The sequence below is a fragment of the Odocoileus virginianus genome, chromosome 3, assembly GCF_023699985.2.
Source record: "Odocoileus virginianus isolate 20LAN1187 ecotype Illinois chromosome 3, Ovbor_1.2, whole genome shotgun sequence".
NCBI classification, from domain to species: Eukaryota; Metazoa; Chordata; class Mammalia; order Artiodactyla; family Cervidae; genus Odocoileus; species Odocoileus virginianus.
Genome location: NC_069676.1, coordinates 38,786,359 through 38,794,171, shown reverse-complemented (window position 1 = coordinate 38,794,171; position 7,813 = coordinate 38,786,359). Strand labels below are relative to the sequence as shown.

Genomic DNA, 7,813 nt, shown 5'->3' with positions numbered 1-7,813 from the left:
GAGACACCAGAGCTGTACCATAAGGTAGTATCTTAGGGGTGTTTTGGTAAAACACAAATTATTAGTTTCAAATTATTATATTTGAAGCACAATAGTGATTATTTGTTAATACTTGTTAATTGTACAGATGTACATTTCTGCTAATAATCCTTGTAAATATCCAGGGTACTTTACTCATCCATCAAACATCTCTTTCAATGAGTTTGATTTATAAAATATTAAAATATTTAATGAAATATTAAAATAATTGATGTTTTTGAACTGTGGTATTGGAGAAGACTCTTGAGAATCCCTTGGATTGCAAAGAGGTCAAACTAGTCCATCCTAAAAGAAATCAATCCTGAATATTCATTGGAGAGACTGATGCTAAAGCTGAAGCTCCAATACTTTGGCCACTTGATATGAAGAGCTGATTCATTGGAAAAGACCCTGATGCTGGGAAGAATTTAAGGCAGGAAGAGAAGGAGGTGACAGAGGATGAGGTGGTCGGATGGCATCACTGACTCAATGGACATGAGCTTGAGAAAGCTCTGGGAGATGGTGAAGGAAGGGAAGTCTGGCAAGCTGCAGTCCATGGGGTCTCAAAGAATCAGATAGAATCGAGAGATTTAATATGAAAGAAAAGCTAAGTCTTCATGTAAAAAATCAAAATTAGTATGGCTTATGTGATGTACACTATTGGGCAATTGAACAACAATAACATGTGATGTATTATGAAAAATTAATAACCCCTGAACATATCTTTATTTCATCTAAAAGATTCAGTTGAGAATAGCTGTAAAGGATAAATGATATTACATAAATGAAAGCTTCTAAAATTAAATTTTATCTTGATGCTCTCTTTCTTTGTTGGCAGAGGCGTCACCACCAAGGATTTTGCACTCAAATGGGAGATACAGTGGTAAAATATTTACTATAGGATTGTGATAATTCCCATCCCCTGATGCTATGAGCTGCTTTATTGTAAAATATCTTAGAGTAGAATAAAACACAAAGCTATAATCAAGACTGATGTCTACTAATAGTTCTAAATTGTTAACATTCAATTTGGGATTTTTTTTTTGCACATTAAATGAACATTTAATTTTTCTGATCATTTTAATTCATAACAGTTCCTTCACATGGGTATTCGTCTATAATTCAATAAATGTATGAATTGTATGTAAAACATGTAATATTGTATGTAAACTATATGTAAAAGTAGAGCTTGACCCATTTCTCTGAACTAAGGAAACTCTTATTTATCTATCATGATACCTTTCAAATAATATTTACCTGATGCAGTTTTAACAATTTCAAGACAGCCCTAACAATTGATAATATTAGCTGCAATAGTAACATCACCTGTGCTCATTTTATTAATCAAATGATTTTGAGAAAAATGGTAAAATATAAAATAAATCTAGTTATATTTCTAAAATTGAGTTAAAGATCAACAGTGTTTCTATAATTATGTAACTATCTCAGTCATAATGCCACACAGCTGTGCCTTTTATAGTGGTTAAAATGGTAGCTTTTATGTTGTTTATATTTTGTCTCAATTTAAAAAATATATATAAAGACCAATAATGTCCTGGTTACAACAATTCTATTTTCAGTATGTTCGTTAGAAATTGTATTTAGCCAAACGATTCTCCCTCTGTCTTTAACAACCACTAGAGAACAAAGTCAAATGGTGAGAGGATCTATCCATATAGAAATAGACTTAAAAGCACTGGTTCGATATGGTCTAACTTCTTGCTCAATGTGAAAGAGTAAAAGTAGACTCTGAGGCAAGTTATGCCAATCATTCCACATTCATTGCAAGTTATTGCCCTGTTTTTAAGCCTCTCTGTAATTATAGTGCCAGAATGTTTCCCTCTAAAAACTAAGATGCTTCTATTCATTCCCGTGAAATATAATGAGAAAATTCCCTCTGTTTCCTCCTTTGTGATGTGTAAAGTTGAATTATTATGGAGAGATAGCAATACTAATTTTTAAAATTCTGTGATAAGCTTAATGAAAAATTTTGAATTTCCCTCAGAATATAAAGTGTTCAAATACCTGGAAATTCTTAGTGAATCCCACCAAGTATGAACTACACAGTCCACATTCTTACACCACTGTTAATTAAAACAAGAAAATAGCCATCAGGTAGAAGCAGCACATGCATCCATCAAAAGATGAATGGATAAAAATTATGTGACATGCACACAGTGAAATATTTTTCAACTTTAATGGGAGGAAGAGTCTAACACATGCTCCAATATGGATGAACCTGTAGTTCAATATGCTAAATGAAATGTCACTCATAAAAAGGCAGATACTCCACAATTCCACTTATATGAAGTACCTGTAGAGCTAAAAAGTAGAATGGTGCACAAGTATATTTTGGCCATTTAAAAAGCTGTACTAAGTCATATATTCATTTTGCTTTCCTCATTTTTCAACAGTGTATCAAAGTGCAATTTATTTTCTGATATTTACCTTTCTTTTACCACTTAATGATTTTTATATGACTTGGTTTATTTCCCATTTTGTCTATTATATAAAATTCCTTAAGATAAATTAATTCTGAATGTACACCAAAGTTGTTGCAAACCAATGAGGCAAAATAATTTTGTAGTTTGGAAACAAAAAGTTTAGAAAAAATTAATTTGTCTACTAAATATAAATAAGTATTTATGAAAAAATTGGGACGACAAGTGGAGATAAGAGTTTTGTGTTATGGTTGCCAAATAAGCTCAAATAAATCTAAGAACTGACATAGCTTATCAATTAGGCCAAAAATTAGAGGTCAGTTTTTCAGAATTGCCAGACATGACACTATACACAGAGAAAAAAGATCAAGTAACATATTGGAGGGAAAAAAAGAAAAAGGAAAGTTTACTTTCAGCCCAGCAGCAATTTTGTCCCCTGAAAATGGATCATTCAGAATGAAGTTGTTAAAATTATTGTTAAAAAAAAAAAAAAGGAACAAGCTTAGAGAATTAAAGCATGGTCACAAACAACAAATAGAAATTCCATGACCAATAATTGAGGAAGAAAAAAAATCACAGTTTACTTAGATTTTATTTTGCGGAATTTTTCTGCACTTTTCAAATGTATGTTAGTTTCATTCCATGCATATCTTAGAATATTATTTATTTGTGCTTTTTACATAAATGAATATGATTAAGTACCATATATTTATATACTTATTATTTATATATAATATTTATATACTTATTTATATACTTATTTATTTATAAGTATTTATATACTTATATATATATACTTATTTATATACTTATTTCAAATTTTACTGACTAAATGCAGATAACTCAGCCTACAAATTACCTCCATATTGATTTGCTAAGAATTCTTTCAAGGAATTATTGATATTGTTAATATTTGATGAACTGCAAACATATAATCTAAAATGGCTCTGATCAAATATCTTGGATCATATTCAGTTATTAAAAGAGTTAATTTTTATAGAGAATAAATGGAAAGGGTAATATAAGGTCCAATCATTATTTTATAAGATTAATTAAATAGATCTCAACAGAGTGAATTTGGAGTGAGCAGACTAACATATACAGCCCAGGCAAGAAGCTATTTTATAGAAGTCTGGATCTCTTTCAGTGACAATGGGATAAAATTGAAATGGATTTTTATTATTTTCTAGAATAAAACTATCTTAATATTATTTTCCTTACAGCTCCCTTTACCTGTCTATTTCTAAGACTGTAGATAATAAGATTTAAGAATGCAGGAACTACAGTATAAAAGGCAGAAAGAATAATATCTTTAATTGTTTCAGAGCTTACTGAAGGCCTTAAGTACACACAGATGATAGAACTGAGCAAGGCAGATACTACAAGGATGTGAGGGACACAGGTAGAAATGGCTTTTCCTTGCTCATTGAAAACCTTAGCACAGTGAAAAATATGTGAACATATGGCATAGTAATAAAGATAAAGCAGCCCCCACCAACTACATTGACAGATACAAGAAGTAAAAGACAATTGCTGGAGGTGTCAGTGCAGGAGATCCTCAGCAGAGAGGGTCCATCACAGAAGAATCGATGGATCACATTGGACTGACAGAAGGTCAGCTGGAATGTTTTACCTGTTTGCATACCTGCATACACAAGACCACTGACCAGGGAGATGTGTCATTTGAATACAGAATTAGGAGTTCATGATAACTGGGTAGTGGAGGGGCTGGCAGATGGCTACATAGCAGTCTCGGGCCATAATGTTGAGGAACATCACCTCTACACAGGCAAAGTAAATGACCAAGAATACGTGGATTGCACATGCAGCCCCTGAAATGGTCCTGTTACCAGTGAGAGAGTTGACACAGGCATTAGGGACAGTGACAGGAATATAGAACATATCTAAAATAGATTTCTGAGGAAGAAGTACAAGGGCATGTGAAGTTTCTGGTCAAATGTGGTGACAGTAATAATGAGAAGATTCCCTAACAAGGTAACCCAGTACATCAGAAAGAGCAACATGGAGTGTAGGAACCTTAGTTTCCAACTATCAGCAAAAATCACAGTGGTAGAATTGACCATATTTTAAAAAGGGTGATCGATCTGGAAAATAAAAGGGATAAACTGTGAGAAACAGGATTCAAAAAAAGAATGAATGAACTCACCTTAAACATTTTCTTAGAAAGTGTGTTCTTCTATTTCATACAGATGGTCTTTGTGTGTAAGAAATGTCCATAATTAGTATTTTCATGAATCTGTGCTATGTTGCTTCAGTCGTGTCCGACTCTTTGCAACCCTGTGGACTGTAGGCCATCAGGCTTCTCTGTCCATGGGGATTCTCTAGGCAAGAATACTGGCGTGTGTTGCTATGCCCTCCTCCAGAAGTCTTTTCATATGTTTAGCTTATTATCACTACTGAGTAGCTAAAATGGCAAAGTACTTAGGCTGGGGCTCCTCAATCCCATTTTCTGGTTATACAGGAAGTGTTATTACTTTACTCAATAATATCCAACCAACTGAAGTTAATTATTTTAATGAAGATTCACCAGTTCATAGATAGATAAATAGACAGAGATAGTTACTTCAAACAGAGCCAATTCTCAATTAAAGATTTCTAGGTTTTATTAGGAGTTGTATACCACATTCAGTTGGATATTGACACTGTTGAAATTTACCTTAATGTTCTATGAAATATTGACTATGGATCACCAAGAGCCCATAATTTCTTGAAATAAGTCTTAAAAGATAAGCAGAGAAATTTAGATTAAGAATGTAGACAATTTAAAAAATTCCCTGGCAGTCCAGTGATTAGGAATCTGTTCCATTACCAGAGACCTGGATTTGATCTCTGGTCAGGGAACTAAGAACCTGCAAACCATGTGGTGTGGTCTAGAAAAATATAATTAAACTAAATATTTTTAAAAAGATTTTAGACATTTTAACAAATAACATATGGTATCACTTATATGTGGAATATAAGATATGACAAAAATGAACATATCTATGAAATAGACAAAGTCACAGACAGACATAGAGAACATACTTGTGAATGCCAAAGAGGAAAGGTGGGGGAGGGAAATATTGGGAGTTTGTAATTAGTAGATGCAAGTTATAATATATAGGATGGATAAGCAACTAGGTCTTACTGGATAGCACAGGGAACTACATTCAACACCCTGTGATAAACCATGATGGGAAAGAATATGAAAAAGAATATATATATGTATATATATATATATATATAAAAGAATATATGTATACATATGTATATATATATGTATAGATATATACATATACATATTTCTGCTATATAGCAGAAATTAACACAACACTGTAAATCAACTACAGTTCAATTCTTAAACAGAAGAGTATACTTTGTTGAGATTCCTATCATAGAAGGATGCTGAATTTTATCACATGTTTCTACTACATCTATTGAAATAATTGTATATATATATATATTTTCCTTCATTCTGCTAATGTTGCATATTACATTTATTGATTTTTGTATATTTGGTGGTGGTATAATTGGTAAGTTGTCCGTATGCTTAACTATCCTTGAATCTTGGGGGTAAATCCCTGATTTGTGATTATGATTATATATGATTATTTGATGTAAATTATTTAATGGCATACAATTATTTAATGAGTTGTTGAATTTTATTTTGCTAGCATTTTTGAGGAATTTTGCATTCATTATTGTAAGGAATGCTGCTGTTATTGTTTAGTCACTGCTGCATCTAAGTCACTTCAGTCGGGTCCAACTCTGTGTGACCCCATGGACTGTAGCCCACCAGACTCCTCTGTCCATGGGATTTTCTAGGCAAGAATGCTGGAGTAGGTTTTTATCTCCTTCTCCAGAGGATCAAACTCACATCTTCTGCATTGACAGGTGGATTCTGATTACCTCTGGGCCATCAGAGTAGCCCAATATTGTTCTGTAATTTTCTTTTCTTTTAGAGTTCTTGCCTGGCTTTGGGATCACAGTGATACTGGCATTATAAAATAAGTTTGGTTATATTTTTGTTCTTCATTTTTTTGGGAAGATTTTTCAGAAGAATTATTGTTAAATTTTCATTAAATGTTTCATAGAATTTGCCAATGACTCTATCCAGGCCTTGGCTTGTCTATGTAGGAATTTTTTTGATTATTGATTAAATTCTTCATTTGCTATTAGTTCAGATTTTCTGTCTTTTCATGATTCAGACTTGAAAGGTTGTATATTCCTAGATATTTATTGATCTTAGTTATCAAATTTATTAGAAAATAATTGTTCATAGGTGTTTTATGATCATTTAAGCTTCAACAGTTGCTGTATCTCTTTTTTAATCTAATTATATTATTTTTGTTATATGTACTTTATCTTTCCAAAATCATTAATCATTCTTATACTTTTCAATTTCTATTTTATTTATATTAGTCAACATTTACTTTTCTTTCTTTCTACTAATTTATGGGCTTATTTTTCCTTCAAGTTCCTTAAAGTGTAAAATTAGATAGTTTATTAAAGATTTTTCTTTTTCCTACTGAAGACATTTATTTATATGAATTTCCCCCTTGGAATTGTTTTAGTTATGTTCTATAAGGTTTTGCATGCCATGTTTCCATTTTAACTTATCTCATCATTTTAAAAAAGGTCCTTTTTTATTTCCTCTTGCTATTTCAGGAGTTTGTAGTTTTTAAATTCCATGTGTTGGTAAATTTTTCTTCTGTTAGTGATTTCTAGTTTTATAACCTTGTGGCTAGTAATAATATGATACATGTTTTCAATCTTTTTATATATTTTAAAGATTTATTTTTAATTTAAGGATAATTGCTTTACAGTATTGCACTAGTTTCTATCAAACAACATGAAACAGTCATAGGTTTATCAATGTTTCCTCCCACCTCCCTCCCCATCTGACCCATTCTAGGTTGTTACTGAGCCCAAGTTTGAGTTCTCTGAGTCATACAGAAAATTCCCATTGGCTATCTATTCTACATATGGTAATATATGTTTACATGTTGGTCTCTGTAACTCTCACCCTCTCCTTCCCCCCAAGCCATGTTCATATGTCTGTTCTCAAAGTCTGTGGTTTCCATTGCTGTTCTGCAAAAAGGTTTACTAGTACCATCTTTCTAGACTCCATATACATGTGTTAGTATATGATAATTGCTTTTCTTTTTTTGGAGTTACTTCACTCAGTGTAATAGGCTCTAGGTTCATCCACATCATTAGGACTGACTCAAATATATTCCTTTATATGGCTGAGTAATATTCCATTGTACATATGTACAACAGCTTCTTTATCCAATCATCTGTTGATGGACAGCTAGGTTGCTTTCATGTTCTAGCTATTGTAAATAGAGCTG

At 32.1% G+C, this 7,813-nt stretch overlaps 1 pseudogene; it reads right to left on the bottom strand.

The window, feature by feature from the left end:
• Positions 1 to 3,656: 3,656 nt before the first annotated feature.
• Positions 3,657 to 4,543, bottom strand: LOC110149442 (olfactory receptor 14C36-like; annotated as a pseudogene).
• Between the last annotated feature and the right edge of the window lie 3,270 nt (positions 4,544 to 7,813).